Source organism: Erithacus rubecula, assembly GCF_903797595.1.
Source record: "Erithacus rubecula genome assembly, chromosome: 8".
Classification (NCBI taxonomy): Eukaryota; Metazoa; Chordata; class Aves; order Passeriformes; family Muscicapidae; genus Erithacus; species Erithacus rubecula.
This window is the reverse complement of record NC_136659.1, coordinates 6,833,432-6,853,471: the sequence shown is the minus strand read 5'-3', so window position 1 is coordinate 6,853,471 and position 20,040 is coordinate 6,833,432. Positions and strand designations below refer to the sequence as shown.

Below are 20,040 nucleotides of genomic sequence, written 5' to 3'. Positions count from 1 at the left end.
GGACCATCAAAATAGGACTGTGGATAGTCTTGTGAGGTTTTGTGAAAATTAGTTTTGTGGTTTATTTGTCTATGGTATGGTTTCAGCCCTTGTAAATATAGAAGCCTTTGTTTTCTCTATAAGTATTTGCTTATTTTCAAGGTTAAATCCTTCTCAAAAAGTTGTATTACCTTTCAATTTCAGTCATTGTAATAATCTCATTTTACTTGCTATCATTCTGAGTCTTTAGCTTCCATGTTTTACTTTTTTTCTAACTTCTAAACCTACAAGAACAAGCTGGCAGCCATGCATTTGTATGACAATGCCATACAGAAGGGACTTACAACTTTTAGGATGTAACAAATTATTTAAATTCTTGTCATTTGCATGATAGTCTCCAGAAATTGGCACATGGCATCATGAGAAGGCAAAATGCCAATGTAATATCAGCTGGCTGTGAATGCTTGGAAAAGACAGTAAATACATTTTCAAAGGATTAAAAATCATGGCCTAAGGGAAGTCCAATACATACCTTGAAAATGTTTGCTTGTGGTTAACATAAAAATAGAACAGCCATGCTTTGGACAGTTTTGATAAAAGTGCAGAGTGTTTGAACTGCAGTGAGCACAGTGACTCATCCTTGTAGGAGTAGGCTCATGTGATGTAACACAAAATGGAGGAATATTTCTTATCATTTACTGCATTCTTAAGTGTCAGGAATCAGATGTATTTCTGCACAATAAACAAAAACGAAAGTAGAGAAACTAGTCACAGCTGTGGTTTCACAAGACCATGACAAAGTGCCATTCATATTTAGAAAACAAGGAGTTTGGGTCAGAGGGTTTTGCTTCTCCTTACAGACAGGGGTGTATGAATGGAAATTGTTGACTGAAAAAAATGTAAAGCATATACAGTGATGTGAATAAAATTTATTGCAATTTATCTCCCTGTATTTCCATAAAGTCTGTCCTTGAAGCATCCTGATGCCTTTGGTTACTGTCATGCCTTATGTTGATCAATGCAAGATCAAATTTAAGGATAACAACAAGGAACACAGTAAGGGCAAAGAATCTGCAGCTATTCTGGTACAGTAGCATATTTGAAATGCAGTAATAAATTCTGGCTTAGTCTGAAAATTGTATTTCAGGCTTTTCATTAAAAGAAAATGTCTCTAGCTCACCATATATTTCTGTAACTCCTTTTCTATAGTGAGGAATTCCCCAGGCTAGCTCTGTTTTGTGAACCCTTTTTTTCCAACTGAGCTGGATGTGTCTTGGTGGTGTTTCATTGAATGAGCCATTGATTCAATTAGGGTTAAAGCCAATTTCTCTTAGTTCCTATTTTGCCCTTTCTGTCACAGTCTTCATGGGTTACTGCAGGAATCCCAAGTGGCAATGCTATTTGGGAACTGAAACTGTAAAGAAAAGTAAAAGACACCTAAATTCTAATCCATTTAACTTTTAAATAAACAAACAAAATCTTCAACAATGAAAATTATTTTAGACATGTGGTACTTCTTGGTTTTTGAAAATAGGAAGAAGCATAAAATAAATAAATAGATATCCATTTGGATCTACATCAGTCCTCTTTGTACCTTAATCATGTTGTGTGCAAACTATTGTATGTGTGAGGATAAATCCTTGACTGCCCTTTTATTCCTTTCTCAGCCTTGGCATGGAATGTGAGCTTTGTGAGCAGTAAGAACCACATGTATAATAAAGTGCTTGCATTCCAATGCCTGCACCAGAGGACCAATATGAAGTTTTATGTGGTATTTGTGGTGTTATGATGAGAAAAAATTGCTGTTGTTTTTTAACAGCTTCTGGGTATTTGAAACCATGATAGCATCCTGAAGAATTTAATGAGATTGTTTAATTTTCTTACATTTTGTTTAAAATTTATTTTCTGTTTTCCCAGGAACATCCTGGGTTGGAAAGGATCCACAAGGATCATCAAGTCCAACTCCCAGCCCTGCACAGGACACCCCAGAGATGACACCCTGTGCTTGGGAGCATTGCCCAAATATTTGTGGGATTCTGTCAGGCTGGTGCTGTGACCACTTCCCTGGGCAGACTGTCTCATGTCCAACCACCCTCTGGAGGAAGATCCTTTTCCAATAATCAACCTAAGCCTTCCCCATGTAGGGAAGACATAGAAGGTATTTTCTCTGTGAGATTTTGTTATTAATTGTCTATGAAATAGGAGAATTTAGATCTAGATTTATTCTTATGTGGTAAATTATTTTTTCTAATTCCAGGTAACAGTTTGGGCAATAAAAAATATGAAATTTGTTTTCAAACAGGTGACTGGAAATGGAAAAAAAAATGAGGAATTGGGAAGGGTCCAGTTCTCAAGCTCTTCATACTGTAGCTTATACATTGTAACAGCATTATTTATGAAAATGTAGTTTTAAGGTTTTTAGAAAATCGTTTAAATTCTTTTTACTCCACAAGATTTTCAATTCTGAAAGGGTGTCCCTCTAGACAAGTCCTTCATAAGTGAAGGTCCCAGTCCAGAGTTGCAATCAGACCTAGGCAATTAACCAGGTTTTAATTCCCCAGTAAAATGCACCTCACAGGATTGTTAGTGTCAGGATGTGATAAAAACCTGTGGCATTCAGTGATCTGGGGCTTAAGGAAAAAATTCATCCCAAGGAGGCCAGATTTCTGTGGTGGTTTTATAATCAGAAACAGAAATATAAGTTAATGACAAAGAATGCTTGGCTTAGTCAGCTGGAATAAATTCCCAAAAGTGAAATTTCCCTGTAGATGAAAGCTTAGAAACAAAAGAATCAACCAATAAGATTTGAATGGCTAATTTGGAAAGGCTGAGAATAATCAATTTGGCTTTAGAAGTGGCCAGGAAAAAGAAGGATTCTTCTCAGTGCTAGCTGACAGTCAGTGAGACAAAAATGCAATGTTATGCAAGTACTGCTATAAAGAATAATCAGAAAAATAAAAAGGCTTTTGTCTGTTGGGAGAAAGGGACAAATCTGAAAATCATCCACACTCCTTCTCTTGAGGCCAGTTTGAGAGCCTGAGGCTGAATGTTTGTTCCTGCATGATAGACCCACAAATGGGGGAGGAGGCTCTATGAAAATAATAAACTCTTCAACCTGAGAGTGAGAGAAATATAAAAAACTTCTCACCTTTCTCTGTATTATCTACTTTTCTTATCAACTCTGACTTGCTTTAGTGGGAGGAGGGAAGGCAAATAGGAGAAATAGCACAAAGTTGTATTAATTTTCTCTCTTTAGAAACAAAGTTAAAGATGCAAAGCTGGGTTTGAGTAATCTGAGTTAACAAAATTTGTATTTTCCATTGTTATTGGCAGTAAAGGCATTACTTGAAATAAAGTGTTTGGAGATTTTTAGTCATTATCTGGGAAGGGAGGGGACTGGTTTTTCTATTTTAAATTTGAATCATACTTCATAAGCACCATGGAAAATTCCAAATGGTGGACATTATTTTAAAATAAAAAATAATAACTTAAATCAAGAGCCTAATCAAAAATTCCCTGGAGTCAAAGGAAAGGATCTCTTTCTCCCCATTAGCTCCTGGATCAGATTTAGCTCTCACTGAAGAAATATAAAACTTCCAGCCCTATCATTTACTAAGATGAAGATTTATTTACCTCTTCTTAAAGCTGGTTGCTTTCAGACAGCCAGGTGTTGTAAATATTCATGCTGGAATAAATTTGCTTGTCAGGGCTATTTAGTGCAAATGATCCTTGCACTTAAAAAAATGTCTTGTCTTTTTTGCCCAAGAGCTCTGGTAAGTTTTTGATGGGTACTGTAGAAAGAGATAGACTGTTCTAAATACTAGATTTATCAGGATCCCCAACCTTGCTGTCATCCTCTGTGGCTTGCATTATCTTTGCACATTGAAGCAAACAGAATCGTTTCTAAAGCACTGTACGATTTAATTCTTGTAACCTGTGAAAAAGGCACCAGATGTTACTGAGGTCCCAGGTTTCCCATCTCTGCTTTGAACTCCTCTCCCTCCCACATGGTTATTAAACTTTGGTTACAGCAACAACAGCCTCTTTTTGAAGACAGTGACAGTGTTGTCTGATGCTCTTAAATTCTGCTTTAAAATACCATCTAAACCAGTTAAATGGGCAGCACATCAAAGCATGTCAGGAGCTGTAAAGGAAAGGCTGCTGCCTTTTAAGGCAAAATGATAGCAAGATTAGCATATTTATAAGCACAAATGTTTAGAGGACAGGGTTTTGTCCTCAATTATAGCCCTGGAATAACTTTCTCCTTTTTTTTGTCATTTAAAACTGTAAAAAACTTTACTAAAATCTCCAAACAGAGCAGCCTTAGGGGGTCTAATGATTACCCAGAGTGTGGCTGTTTTGTAACACAGACTCGTGTTTCCATGCTGGGTTATTGAAGACAGTGCTGCTAAGGTGGTGTAATGTCTCTCCTTTCAGATGTTTGTAACTGTCACCAACTTCATAAAACCCAAAATACTCTGTAGGTAGCATTTCCTTTTCTCTCAACTCAACACTATTTCTCATTAGTGGGGTTAGAAAGGTTCTCATCTCAAAGGTCTTTGGATTTTTAGGGAATTATTCCAGAAAACAAGTTGTCATATATACTTATATGACTTAACAAAGTAATCTCAGTAATTTTGCACCCTTATGTTCTAGAAATGGATTTTCAGAAAAGCAGATACCATTGCTATAAGTGCCAACAAAAGCAGAGATAATGAAATAATTCTCTTGTCAATTCCTAAGTCTTTTAAATGGCAGTCATAAAATAATAACTTTTGCTGACTCTTACTTTGTCATACTTATTTGCACGCATACATACTTACTTTCTAGGAAAGGAGAAAAACTTTTTGTGTTCTTATTCTTAAAAATGACATTAAAAAAATCAAAATTTTTTTTAAAGTGACTTCTGAGTAGTTTCATATGTTAAAAGGAATGAGTAAGTCAGGAGGGGACTTAATTATGAATGCCCAGTGGTTTTGAATGCCATCTCCACAGATCATGGCAGCACAGCCTTTGGCACTTTCATTACCTTCTAAAATCAGTGGATATGGGTGGTCAGACTTGCAGACCTGGTAAAAAAATATTGTTTGCCTTGAATCTTACCAGGGCTCTTTCAATCAAAAGCATTCTTATGGCTTGCACTAACACTCTGCCCAGTTTGCTTTGCACAGGAATTGATTTCATATTCCCAAAGAAGCATTTTCTGTAGTGAGGGGATTTCCATGCTGAACTGAAGGGGACAGATTTACATGATGAATACTTGAAATGGTAAAAGGGGAAAAAACCAGCAAAAATCTCTTGTCAATCCCCTACCATCTGGGCAGTGACCACCCCAACTGTCTGTTTGGGCATTTTTTTCTATGTTGACTGTCTAAAATACAAAACAGAAAGCACCAAAACAAAAGCAATTTTTAAAAAGGGGCTGCATTTGCTCTGAGTGATTGTGTGTATGACTGCAGGACAACAGTGATCCTAGACAATGTCCATTTTTCATTCTTTTTAAGAGGCTGCCAAAAGGCAATATACCCTCACTTTTCATTTTTTAATTCTATATCCATTTATGAATGTATGCATTTTGTGTCTCTAGCAGGTTTATAATTTAACAAACTGAAAACTTTGCATAAGCAATCTGAACTGTTAAATACATAAGTACTAGATGGCTTTATTCTATGTAATTTTTTATGGTCTAACAGACAACAGCAGTTTCTTGTTCCAATCTCCTTTTGTAGATGCCATGAAAACTATTTTAGGACATTGCTGAATATATTAGGGCTTGAGCAAAATAATAATGTATGGTCAGCCCAGCTGCAGAAACTGGTCAGACCTTTTCATATCTAGCAGATAATGATTCTCAGCTATGATTCAGCTGCTCCTGTTTAGTTCCAGGCTTCTAAAGCTAAACCTCAATCACTTGCAATGATTTGAACTCAGATGGTGGGTGAGAAATACATTTTGGTGTTCCTCTTCTCAAAAAAAAACCCAAAAAACCAAATTCAAACAACAAACAAGAACAATGAAGAGAACTATATTTCTTCAGAGTTTCCTTCATGGAAGTGAAAAAAAAAATAAAAAATAAAAAAAAAGTTAAAGATTTCTTTGCCAATATAAAAGAGTATAAGCACAAACTTAGAATTCTGGAAACAAACAGACCTGTTTTCCCAAAAACTGCCTGGTGGATCAGGTAAAATATACCTGCAAACACTTCTAAACCTGCTGTTAATACCCATCTTTGTCCTGTCACTTGGTCAGAGCCATTCATATCACAAGTCAAAACCTCTGCTGGCAACTCTTCTGTCCTTTTATCTCAATTTTCCAGTGTCCTTAGGGACAAACTGCACAAAATATCAGGAAAAGTTGATTGGTGTTGGACCATGTAGGTAGTTATATATCAGAGAGCTAAACCCACAGTTTTTTCTCAATATTCTATATTCATGTTTCCTATTTCTTGCTAGAAATTGACTAGAAATTATCCACATTCCAAACTCTCAACTTCTAATAATTGATTGCATTGAAAAATCTTTTCAGCTGGGAGCCTGGAAAAGTGCATTCCCTGTGTTTTTTCATTATGAAGTTTTCATTTTGTCCTGTGACACTCCAGATGTGAGTGCCAATGATTTTCTATCTGACAGGGAGGAAAACAGCCAGTAATAGATGCAACCATGCTTTTTAATGTATTTTCTTTAACATTAAAAATAAAAGATGGAGCTAGAAAGAAAGAGGTCATTCATCTTCTGTCAAAAATATAAATGCAGGAAGAGAAGGAACATATATATATATATACGTGATTTGGTTTTATATCAAAGATGTGTGCAGCACAAATGCCTAATAGATAATAATGCATATTCCACTGCAAAGTACTATGGAAAACCTACATTTTCAGAAGTTTCCTGTAATTCCAACTGCTTTTTACTGGAAAGTAGAGACCTGGAAAGCTTTTATGAACCAAGATATTTACTACTGACATTATGAAAATTTCTTTTCATAGAACAAGTAATTTGCTTGAAAACTTGCATGTGAAATTCCTTCACCTATAGCTACTTTAATGTATGTAGGCTACAGAATGTAGCAAATTAAATTCAATAGGGAATAAAGGATAAAACAAGTGGTTTCTGTGTTCAAGATTGTTAGAGTAACCTTATGGCTCCAAGGAAGATATAAAAAAAGTAATTGTCTTTCTATTACAAAAATTCTTTCCGTGTAAGTACCTCATTTCACTTGAGAAGCACAGCATTGGTTGTTCACCTCTGCATCTGTTAGCCACTTAAACACCTCTAAGTGCTTAAAAAAAATTTTACAATAAAAATTAGGTTTTTGCTAGACATTGTTCATGACAGGTTGAAATAACCCTCTTTATTCTCTATATATTTTCCTGTATTTCCCAATTCTTGTCTTTTTTGACAGGAAAAAAAGTAATTGTTTTTAATGAAATGAAGCAATAAAAAACAGTTGAAACTGAGAAAAACAAGTTTCATAAACCTTGACTATAAACTTTGTGAACATTAATGAGCATATTCTATTAAAAAAATAATCTAAACAAAAAGAAATTACATGATAGTAAGAGATTTTGATTGCCACTCTTTCCTATGAGATAGATCTCAAGTGGTTTGTATGCTCCTTATCAGCATTACTGGTGTTTTTACCTTCAGCTATTGGACAATGTCATAGCAATTAGTAGAGTGTGAGTGCCTTGATAATTCCTCCTGTCAATAGAAGGATTATAGATACATTCCAGATTTAATTTAGCTTTAATGCAGTTACTCTCAGTTTAGGATTGAGGATGTGCATTGTACAGACACAAGCAAAGTGCAGAGTTTACCTGTCAGCTGAGCTGCTGGGAGTGAGGCACACTTTGGGCTGCTCCCAGAGGTGACAGAAGCAGTGCTGCTCTCTTTGTGCAGTGCCATCTGAGCCAAGTGGCTTTCAGCTCCCCTGCAAGCAAACCAAACCTGCTCAGTGACAAATCTCTGCTGTTCTGGGGCTGCCTCACTGCAGTCAGGTGTGCTGCTCTGCTCACTCTGTCCATGGATGTGCTTCCTAAGATAGCTTTCATCATATAGGGTTTTGCTATGGAAAACAAATTAGTTGAGAGAACTGTAGGTAAGTTTGTAACTTCAAGTAAAGTTTATTGACACTTTGGCTTTTTTTTTTTTTTCTTCATTTCCTGATGTGCTTATAACCAAATCTCTTGTGTGTCAGGTCGTCAGGTCTCTTAAATGTTCTTTTGGGTTGAATGAGCACTAGTGTTTCTGTTGGCTTCCTGGAATCCTTTGTCAGAAAACTCCTTTTTACATCTTTCTCAGCAGAGTGGGACTGATGAAAGATATGTCTAATTCTTGTGTCCTCATGTTCAATTAAATTCACATCCAAACATGAGCCAGTGTTACTCACTTTCCTACGTAATTTGCAATATTTGGAATATTTTGCACTTTGCTGTTGTCAAAAACAAGGTCAGAGGAGTTGATGGAAGAACATAAAATTCTGCAGAAATTGAGGTTTAAAAAAACACTAAATACAGGCTTCTGAAAGCCATTGCTCACATTATTAAATATTACTGATCTTGTGAGTGTCTCTTCCTTCTTTAATTCCAAGTGAAGTGATTTGGCTGTAAGAACTTTGTGTGGGTGCTTTGTGTGGGAGTGCTGACACAGCACCCACAGGGCCCTGTTTAATGTCTCCACTGAGACACTAAGCCTGCTCCTTGTTTTGTATGGGCTGTCAATACTCTCCCATTCCAGCTCCAAGCTGAACAATTTGTTCCACCTAAGCTCTCTCTGCATTGTCAGACAGTGCTGGAAAAGCTGCTTTAGCTTGGCACCAGGAGTTGTCACACAGGCAGATGAAGGGGTTGCCTTTTCGTGTCTTGCAGCTCTTACTTGCTGCTGACAGCTGAGATACAGTGCTAGACATTATGCTAAATTAAATATAAAAGAAGCATGATTCAGGAAGATCAAGGACAAACTTGAACTGGGACGAACATCAGTCCAATTATTCAGCACAGATTTTATCAGACAAAATGTGTACGTTATATGTGCATAAACCAAGAAGAGTATGTAGGTTATCAATTATCAAGGTAATTATGAACAAGATAAGCATGTGTTAAAACTCTAAACAGGAAAAAATATCCAGTATCTTCCAAAGGACCTTTTAATGTTTTTCTCTGCCTGCTTTTTCCTTGACCTCAGCTGTCCTGTAAGTCACTGCCTTTTGTAAGAGGTGGTAGAATTCCTACTATTATCTATTGCACAGGTGCATGGATGCTCAATAATGCTTCTGCTGAATTTGCTTTTCAACACAAGCAAGGAATTGACAGGGAGGGTTCTTTTTACTTAACAAGGATTAATGAGTTTTGATGTCTCTGACTGGGAATAGTGCAGATATAAACTGTTTATTCAGCTTATGGCATTCATTCTAAAATCAGAGAAAAACAGCCTGAGGCATATCAACTCAGACCTGCATGTTCCCATCATATTTGTCATTTAATTTTCTAGATTAATGTTGAGATTGTCCCCCACATTATCTGCCTAAGCACTACAGAAATCAGTAGCTATGGTCTGGTATAGCTAAAACTAAAGCAAGTAGATTCTAGTACAAGCTGAAGGCATCTGCCATTTAAGCTTGTTCTTGTGTTCAGCATAGAATGACCTGTCACCTTAGAGAAGTAGGCTTTGTATTTTCATTATTTGATAGTGATTTCTTCTATCCTCAACCCTGTTCAAATGTGTGCACCTAAGCAGAGGCCTGGAAATGTGCCTCGGGCAGCTGGCACTTGGAAGAGAAAGGCTGCATGGAAAAGTGTCAGAAAAGCATTGCATGGGTCCCTGGTCAGGAACTGAGAATCCTTGGGGAGCAAGTCACTTAGAGAAGCACTGAGTTTCTTTCTTACAGGCTAAGCACTGATGTAAGGAGTTCTGGGTCTCTTTTTCAGGCCTTCTATCATCTTTTATTTTTAGTCTTCCTCGTACCCCGACCTCCACTTTACTCTTTTGGTTGCATTTAACCTTTCCTAGTTTTTTTGGAATTCCTCAGACAGTCTTGTCCCTCTAGGAATAAGCTTTCCTTACCCTAGTACCTGGTACCAGTGAAGTTCTTAAAATGAAGGAAAAGTACAATTTAGCTAGAAGATTGATGTAACAGCAGACAGGAAGAGTAAGTTCACTTAAATTGCAATATGTAGATACCTCATAGCTAGAAGTTAGAAAGAGAATTTGTTATATGACAATTATGAGCTTGGGCATTTTTTAATAATGGCATAAGGCTTACACAGTGCATTTTTCCATGGGATAAAAGGATGATGGGATTGATTATATTAACATTTATTAACTGAAGGGAATTAGTTTGTTTTCTTCATATTTGAACTCAGACCAGTGGAATGCTGTTGGGTCAGAGATGGGGAAGGCAAGGGATATTACTCATAAGCTTCTATTGCCTCATGGGGGAAACATCTAAGACCATTTTAAAAACCTTGGGTGCTGCTGAAGCTGTGCAAATATATTTTTCTCTATTCTAAACCACTTTTGCTATTACCAGTATTTGACAGGAAGCTTTGTATCATTTGGGTCATCAAAGCCAAACTTATCAAACACGTATAAGAAAAAAAAAGTGAGAGCATCTATAGTCTATGTCTGGAATCTCAGGAGAGGCTTTGAGGGAGTTCTGTATAGCTGAGAAGTCTCCAATCCTCCAGTCTACTTTTTATAAATTCAAAAAATGTTGATCTAGATATGTGTCTTTGTGAGAAAATAATCTGGTTTTACATGTGGGCAATTTACAGTAAGATGAAATCCTATTTTCTCATGTTCTTTGAAATGATCCCATTACACTTAACAGGAATCTTGCTGTTTCCTGGAGTAGAATAAATTCTCAGTTCTGATGAAATTTGTATCAAGTTCAAGCTTGTAGCTATTTTGGCCTATATTTCAGTACCTCTCTGAGTTTTCTGAGAAAAAGAGGGGTGGTGGTGATATATAATTAAGGCTATCCCACTGTTTTAATTTGTGGAGGTTTATTTTACATTTTACATTTCATATGTTGATGGGGCTGTGTGGGCTGTACACAAAGAAGTTCTGATGTAAAAAAAACCAAACCAAACCAACAACAAAAAAACCCCACAAGAAAACAAACAAAAAAAAGCAACAACAACAAAAAAATCCAAAACATTTTCATCTTTGATTCCAAGGCAGCTAGCTGTGAAATTTGGAGCTACTTCCACAATCACAGTATCATATCCAGAGGGTACAGTCAAACTACTTAAATTGCAGTGAGACTTATAGAATATGTATGGGTTTTTTTCCATTAAGTATGAAAATCTCTATTGTCAGCATTTCATTTCATATTGGTTATTCTTTATACTAAAGAGCCTTTCTATTTCAGCTTGTAGTATAGGTAAAGAAACATGTCACAGCTGTTCTTAAATGATTCTGTATGGATTTGTATTGTTTTGTTTGCCAAGAATTTGCATTGGAAAGAGCAGAGGAGTTGTGAAGATAACCCTTTATTTGGTTAGCTTTATTCATGCTGATCCCTTAGGAGGATTCCTACTTTCTTAGCCAGATTCATTTTGTCAGAGGTCTCTGAACTGACCCTATTCTGTCTTAAGCTGGTTGAGAACTTCAGTGAGCTTCCCTCCAGGTTTATCCTGTCTCTTTTTTGTTGCCATTGAGCTATCCCATATGGAGACTAATCCATATGTCTCCTGTAGGTGGAGTCAGGGTTCTTTGATTCCTATTAGTTTCTGAAAAACTGATGATTTTTCATGTAAAATAATTTCAAAACAAAGTTTGTTTGCGTGGTTAAGAACATGTGCAAGATAAGGCTCATCTTTTCCAGAATGTAATTGTACAAATTTAAGATTCTCTGAAAATTCCATTCCATTCCATTCCATTCCATTCCATTCCATTCCATTCCATTCCATTCCATTCCATTCCATTCATTCCATTCCATTCCATTCCATTCCATTCCATTTATTTCTTGAGTGAATGTAACTCCTAGTATTCATCTGTCTGAGAGAGTGTCTGTTGTAAATGAAGGCTAAACAGTGTAAATTTTGTTTCTTGTCAATAGGCACCTTCTCATATTTTTCAGTCTTATATGTTGAATGGAATACTTCAGAAGAGTTATAGTAAAAAACCTGCTCTTTGCATGTCATGAGCACAAAGATTTACTGGAAAAAAATTTGAAGTAACTTAGTCTAGACATTAGTTGAAGATATTTGGAGGGGTTTTTTTTGTTTGTTTTCTCACTTAGAAATTTAATAATTTTCAACCTGAAATTGATTTCCAGTTTTTAGTTTTTGAAGTTCCTTATTTTACAAAGAAATTTCTGCCTGGCCTGAAAATGTCTTACTTATTTAACTAAGTGGCCTAATGCAATCTGGAAAAAAGAGGATCAGTCTGAGGGACTATCCAGTTGTGAGGCTTGCCACAAAAAGTGGGAGGAAAAGCATCTAACTAAACAATAGAAGTCTAATAATGAAATGTATTTCTGTACTACATTTCTGCATGGCATTGTAAAGATGTAAAAGCTGTGTAATTACTATGATTTATTAATGCATTTGTATACTTTTGTAATAGCTCTAGTACTTTCTAATAACAACCAATACATTTATAAACACATTGTTGGCAAAGCTGTTTTAGTCAACCCACTGCTTCTAAATTTATATAATTTTTGAGACATTATTTTAGTATGCACTGTAGATTTTTCTGCATATAAAAAGCTCCTGATTTCTTTTAAATGGGACCTTGAGGAATTCAAGACCGAGAACAAGTTTATTTAATGGCTTGCTGAGTTGCTAACACACACTGGTTTATAGCTACTTGAAAATAGTAGATGATTTGCCTTCTCTTTTATGAGATGGATTTCAGTTGTTTTCTTTTGTGGAACTCAAGGTTTAACAACTACCAGGTATCTTCTCCCAAATAAGTATAAGCCTGGAAAAGGGAAGTCCTTCGAGTTCCCTATAGTCTTGTCTTGGTTTGAAAGACAGGTGTTTGCAAAGAAAGGCTCCTGTGGAAGGTGCAGTTTTCCTCTGAAGGTCCAGGGATGATGTGGAAAGGTCTGGCTTTCCTCTGGAATCCAGTGGAAAAGGCTGCTCTGATGTCCCAAATCTCAGTTTTTATCTGGGTAGGAAATGGCTCCTCCTCTTGGTAGAGCATCACAATGATGTAATTTTATCAGTCATGCAGTGGGACTCAATGGCCCATTAACAGGAGATATCTCCTGGAGGAAGGATGGGTCATGGAAGAGATAAAGATCACTGCCCCACCTGGTTTCAACAGGTGGGGATAGAATACAGACTTTTGGGCACATCCTGTATTGCAACCGAAGACAAGTCTGTACAGACTGAGCAGATTTGCTTTGCCCAGTTTTCTCAATGGAACTGAGCAGATTGAAGTCTGCTTTCCATTTCTCAAGTCCAGCAGGTTCAGCTTGGTACCACATCCTGCTGTGGCAGCCAGAAGGTTTGCTCTGGGTTCCCCAACAGCTCATGACAAATTCACTCTAATCAAAGTTTTGGTCACAGCACAGATGAAAGAGCCAACTCTTCAGGTATCTTCTTTACCAGGGAGTTAAATTTAAACAGAAGTAAAAATAATACCAAAATATTTTGGCATAAAAAAATTGAAAAAAATTTTTCTATTTTGACCACTAGCTTTATTGATGGAAAGCTGATGAACGCGTTTGTCAGGTGTTCCTGGTGATGTTTGTTGTCTTGTTTATTTTTTGTAACTCTGGTATCTCCTTTTTGTGACATTTCAAATCTTGTTTTTCCTATGTAATATTAGCTGTAAAGCGTGGCCCTGTATTTATAAATTTGATCTCATTGCTAACTCCTCTTGTGGTACGGAAAAACTCGTTCTTCCCTGACAGATCTCTTGTAGAAGAAATTATACTTTACTTTTCCTCTTAAAAACTAGATTGATATTTACTAAAGCAAATTTACTAATAAATTCTTTTTTGTTCTGTGTTTTATGTTTTTTGTTTGGTTTTTTTTTATAGGGAATTGGGTTAGCAGGATGTTAACAAAAGCTTAAATGTTATCTCTAAAGGCTTTTTAACCTAGAGATTTAAATCAAAGCACATAGTCTGTAGCTTTAAAAGGTGCACTGGAAGTGTGCTTTGACTCTTAGCTTGGCAATATGTAATAGGTTTATTACATAGGTTTTATAGGAAAATATATCCAGAGGCCCATGTCTCTCTCTTTAAATGTTTCAAAATGAGTCCTATTTCTTCTCACATAAAGGTTGAAATGGGAAAAGAATTGAGTCTAGATGGAAAACTTGACTTATACCATAAATTGAGATTTATTTTTTGTTCCTCTCCCTCTGTTCAAGATCTTGAATGTACAACTACATTTGTTATAAGAGGCTTTGATTGCTCTCTTTCAAAATAGGTTAAAAACAATGTTAGGGAAAATGGGATGTCATGTATATTACAAATTATTTTAAAAGGTGAAAAGCAGAAACCATTGGAAAGTTCAGTCTAGCTTGTCAGCTAACCTGTTAGAAAGGAAAGAAGCTGGTTCCCAAAGCTGAGAATGATCAGAGATTAATCTTAGAGTTTGTTATCAGAGACTGCACCTCTTCTCTCCCCCTTCACTCCTGAAACCAGTCTTAAAGCTGAACTCAATATTCAACACCAGCAGAACAGACGACTGGGGATACAAGCATCATAAAGTCACCCCAAAACAATAGGCATGGCAGATGCAAGGGCACCTATCAGCTGCAGTGTGCCAGTACGTGTTGCTACTTCTAGGCAGATTAGTCTGAAGGAACAAAAAGGCTGTGAAGTGCTGATTACACTCCAGGACACCTGCTCACACTCAGGTAACTTCAGCACGTTCCCACTCATGTGATGACTTTTTGCTGCTATGCAAGTGTGGCTAATCATTGTCACAGAACATTCAATTGCTGTTCAATGCTATCTGACATGATGTCATCTGACAGGATCACCTTTGGTCAAGTGAGAATTTTCTCTGTTGCTCAAGCCTCAAAATAAAAATTCATCCTGGGTATGTGCTGTACCTGCCAAGTTGGCTCTTTAATCTGAGTTAATAGTCCCTTCATATATAGTGCAGTAGCCATTCCATTTCAGTGACATTAAAGCTATGGCCAAAAGTTAATGCATCTAAATTACATAATGATAATTTTTCAGCGTACAAAAATGACCTTAATGAAATGGGATGAGTAAGAAGTCTCCTTAACACAGTCTGTTCCAGCCCAGTTTCTTGCACAGTGCCCAGTGTGGGGCACAGCCCCCCAGGATGGGATCCCAAGGAACCAGATATCTGTTTCAAGGAAAATCCTGGGAGCTCCCTGAGCAAAGGTACAGAGAGGTTTGAAAGTCAGTGCCCCACTGAGATTTCACCTCCACTGCAGCAGCAAGAAAATACCCCCCACATCTGGCAAGACTCTCTTACTTGAAGGTTCATCTCCTTTTTCCAAAGTAGGTGTTTCTCAACCCTGCTTTTGAAGAAGGTGCAGATGGAGGAAGAGCAGAACATCTGGGATTAAAGCTCTGTTCCAGAGTGGAGGGGACTTGGCTCCTGTACCCACCAGTGATGTTCAAACCAACACTTCCTGGCCTCTGAGAGTGTGCTGAGCCCAAGGGTCTGAGCGTTCTGCCTCAGTGTTGAGCTGGGGTAAAGAGGTGCTGTCCACTTTATGCTCTTGTACCTCAAGAGCATTTCTTCTATAACCATTTCTTTAGAAATTGCTTTTAAAAATAAGCTGAAGATAGCCTGAAGGCACTTGGCAGAGCCTTTAGCTTCAGAAGAAATTAAGACAAGAGATTATATTGTATGATATTTTAATAAATGTCAGTGAGGGCATGGCATTGTGACAGAAGGGCTCTCAAGTTCTTGAAGTGAATGCTTCGCCCTATGGAAATGTTGCTGATGATTTTCTGCACTCTGGAGGGATTTGCAGGCAGCTCTCTGGGGCTGAATATCTTTCCTGCCCCAGCTAGTGTAATCAAAAGATTCCTTAGTCACAATTATCGTGTTCAGACTGCAGTGTGATGATACTTGGAGCCTCTGATACACTGAAATGTGTTTCACTGATGAATTGCTGAAAAAACTGAGCAGGTGGGTGAGCTCCAAGCTCTTCTTTGTGTCAATAGGATTGATCTGTCTAGGACAATAAGAAACAGTATACAGAGATTTCCTTGGAGTATTTAGATAATATTTCGTAGCAGACCTCCCTTTGTTTCGTGTATTTCAGGGTCAAGAACACTTAGCTCCTGTCTCTGTGAACAGAGGGCTCTTCTGCTTTTTGTGCAATGCCTGATGAAATGGTGCAATGGTTATCAAAAAATGATAAAACACACTGGCCAGTGCAGAGCCTCAGACTCAAGAAATGAAACTGTGAATAATTACAGCTTTATAAATGGTTTCTCAAGAAAAACAATAGTCAGAAGAAAAAACGAAGGGAATCACAGCAGAATATTCAAGTGCATGTTTTTAATTTCTTTAGAAGTTATGATTAATAGAGTCAGCCCACAGAATCTTTTATATCTGTTCCTGGCCTGCAGAAAGCACAAGGCACCAGCATTGTCTGAAGATATTTGAATTATGAGAACTGAACTTTGCATTTTACAAGACAAATTAACTTTACTTTTTAAATTGCTTTCAGTCTGAACTTGTTCTTGTGTTTAAACACTGACTGCAGTGTCAGGGAAACAGGATATAGAGTTTGCTTCTAGAGTGACACAATGAATTTAGAAGAATTAGGTAGAAATTTGGTTTGGTATTTCAGTATTTATCACAAACTTGCAGCTCCCGGTGGTTTCCTTCATTTTTCTCCCCTTGTTTTGAAATTCTGAGCAGTTCCCATTGATAGAAATTTGAGTTTCAAATGCTTTTTTTTCCCCATAATGTTTTGCTATTGACAGATAAAAGTGAAAGAACCACTTCCTAAAATATTTTGTTTTATTTCTATTACTGAAAGGCTGAAGGGATTTGAATTAAACTCAAAAAATTAAAAAGGGACATTAGACCAAAATCATTCCTGTTCAACCATTCCTGTTCAACCATGAGGTATAGTTTAGAGAAAGGTAATATGCAGTATGAGCTTGTAGAAGCTGAGGAGGATCTTATTTATTTCTCTTCATTAAAATCAAGAAGATACTTTGTTTATAGTCATACACTTGATTCAGAGACTGAACTTCCTTCCTGATTAAATCACTGGGATTTGGAAAGTATTTGCAATTCCTTATCCAGTAGGTCTGTAATATTCAGAGCTGTATCAAAGTAATTAAAGATAAATATGTGTCTGAGACTTAAGTGCTGCTATGTATACCTTAGTGCATGCACACTCTGAAAGTGAAAAACAGGTCATGAAAAAACATCCTTTACACCAAACTGTTGGTTATCTTGTACCAGTGTCAGTTTTGTAAATCTTATTATTTCTATGACTTCAATGAGAGTGTGGAGCACTCTACTATCAGAATGTATTCATCACTTACTCTGTACACAGAAGTTTTCCTCATCACTCAGAAGAAAAACAATCCTAATAACTGATAGCTTGTTGTTGTCAGTGGCAAAAAAAACCCTAAAATATTGTAAGGTGGATACCTGATTGATTTCACTCTGCAGTTGCTGATCTTTCTAAAATGAATATGCACTTTGGGAAATGTGCTGGCTGTTTAATGCATTTGGAAATTATTATGAATTGCATCTTATTTTCCTAAAAGAAACTAGCTTGCATAATTTTAATCAGATTAGAGTGGCGTTATACCCAGTAGTTTCCAGTTAAGGAGTTTACAGAAATTTTTTTTCAGTTCTGGTTTCCAAGCATTGCCTCTGTTTATCCTTCTCTCAAAGCTTATGTGAGTAATGAATTCTGAAAAGAAAAAAACAATTATCAGAAATGGGTAAAAAACATAACTTCCTCTTCCAGCTAGATAACTTCTGTTCCTCCCCATCTTCCTCCAGGATCAATTCTTTCATATACCTAATTTTCTGTTCTGATTTTGGCTGACTTATTCCTTGTGTTCCTGGCTCGTGTGAACAAACAGTCCCCCAAATATTACCCAGTTATAGCAAAAATGCTGGTCCTGATTGCCTCAGAGGTCAGCTTTTCTTCTTAGTTGACACAGAGCCCACAAGGCTAAGCAGGCAAGTTTTGTGGCTGTACAAATAGGGACAGGAAAAGGGCTGTGAAAGTCCACAGACTTCACTGAGAACACTGAGCTCTCTCCTCTACATCCACCAAAAGAAAAACAGTTCCTCTCTTTGATACTGCCCTACTGCCAGCATCACTTTTTCCCTTCCACTAGGATTTCCAAAAGTCCAAATCTTGGCTTTCATGTGTCCCTGCAGTATTTAATCAGGACATCAGTGGTTTTAATACAGTAGCATCAAAACCAGGTGTAATTTCTGGCTACCACAAAGCACACTTAGTCCCCTGAAGTAGAAAATCCCTAGAAAACCACCAGCAGGTAACAGAAGTCAGCAGCTCCTGGCTGAGAGAGAGAACCACAATGGAGAAATTGTACCCTCTACACACTGTAATGCAAATTCAACCCAGGCAGCTGAGTCACTGTTTTGAGTTGATCCTGCCTTTCATTTATATTGTTTTCCTTTGCAATGCTGCTTGAATTCCTCTCTCTTCCCAGAAGAGTTTTCAGACACAGTTTGGAAAACCCTGCTTTCCCAGCTGTTTGGCACTGTGGGAAGCAGAACTATCTGCCTTGGGGCTGGCTCTGTTAATCTGCCACAGACTTCTGAGACCATGAAACTGAAAATTTCCTTTCAAACAGATCCTGTATGGGGAATGCCCACATCAAGTAGAAAGAAATCTAGAGAAAAAATTAATTTAGCCTAATTATTGCTGTTTATGTGAAAGGAAAGACCAATATTTGTTAAAGACACAAGCTCACAAATGTCTGGTGAATGGCAAAAAATTATTTTATTTAGAACATTTCTACTTTTCTTGACCCTTCCCACAACAGCAGGTTTTCTAAATGTTCTCTCTTTTTATTTACTTCTTCTGAATAAAATGAAATTTATTTCATTTCCAAGGTCTAAAGGAATTCCCAGGGCTGACTTTGTGTTAAAAACACACATGCATTATTCAGAAAAAAAACTTTGGAATGAAAACACGTGCATTAAACACTTCCTGTAATACAGGATCCCCTTATGCCAAACCAACACTCCTTTAAAACTCTGAAGTATCTAGTTAAATAGCTGAATTCTATCTAGTTTCTCTCTCAGCCCCAGGTCAAAACAGAAATGTCATTGGATTGTCTTTCTAAAAGATATTTAACATTCCAGTTTACTGGACTCATGAAGCTTGATACTAGGTATCCAAATTAAACCTTAACTCACTACCTTTAAGTTAAAGAAAAGTGTTCTGAAAATTTCTGTAAGGCTTGTTTTGATTTTTCTTTTCCATTATTCAAGATATCTGTCTTCTCCTCTCCTCTAGATAAGATTATTTTAAAGATAAATATTTCTCTTTTTGGTATATTTCTCCATATCTTTATCATGCATGCAAAGCTGAAAAAATTGTATGAATGAATCCTCTAGTAAGGAATATCCAATATTTTTCTGGTTGACTAAAATATATGAAAGTGTGAGCTGTTTATTTGTGTCTAATATAAGTTGAATGTGTGCCCAATAGGCTTTTATTTCAGTGTCCTGCTTTTTGGACCAGATGGCATTGTCTTCATTATCCCTGTAAAACAAACTTTCTTATAACATATTTGTATAAATCATCTGTACATAGCTTTCTTAATATAAATCAGACAGGGATAAGATAGCAGTAGAACAATTTGCTTTTAAAAAAGACTTAGAATTTCTGTACTTTGTAGTCTTTTGATTTGGAGAAAATTAGAAAGAACAATTGATTCTTTTCTTGATCTATCTGAAGCAAACATTGATTTTGCAGGGAGCTCTCACTTAAGGTAGCACTACTGTGTTGCCCCATCTCTTGAAAATGCTGGAGTTGTTCTGTTGAATTCTACTCTGTCATGTGGGAAATTAAATGCACTTGCCTACCTTGAGGCTTAAGAAATACTACAAGTACTTTTTGGTTCATGTTCCCAGTGGCAAATATATTTTAG

At 36.8% G+C, this 20,040-nt stretch overlaps 1 protein-coding gene and 1 long non-coding RNA gene across 2 annotated transcripts in view; both read left to right on the top strand.

Annotated features, from left to right (window-relative positions):
* Window positions 1–2,358, top strand: part of LOC306804328 — a 92,889-nt gene extending 90,531 nt beyond the window's left edge. Inside the window, exon 3 of the long non-coding RNA XR_013774855.1 lies at window positions 1,897–2,358. This is a non-coding gene — a long non-coding RNA (uncharacterized lncRNA). The remainder of the gene's footprint in view (window positions 1–1,896) is intronic.
* The window catches only part of TFPI (tissue factor pathway inhibitor), a 211,269-nt gene that overhangs the window by 93,012 nt on the left and 98,217 nt on the right, over window positions 1–20,040 (top strand). The window lies entirely within an intron of this gene.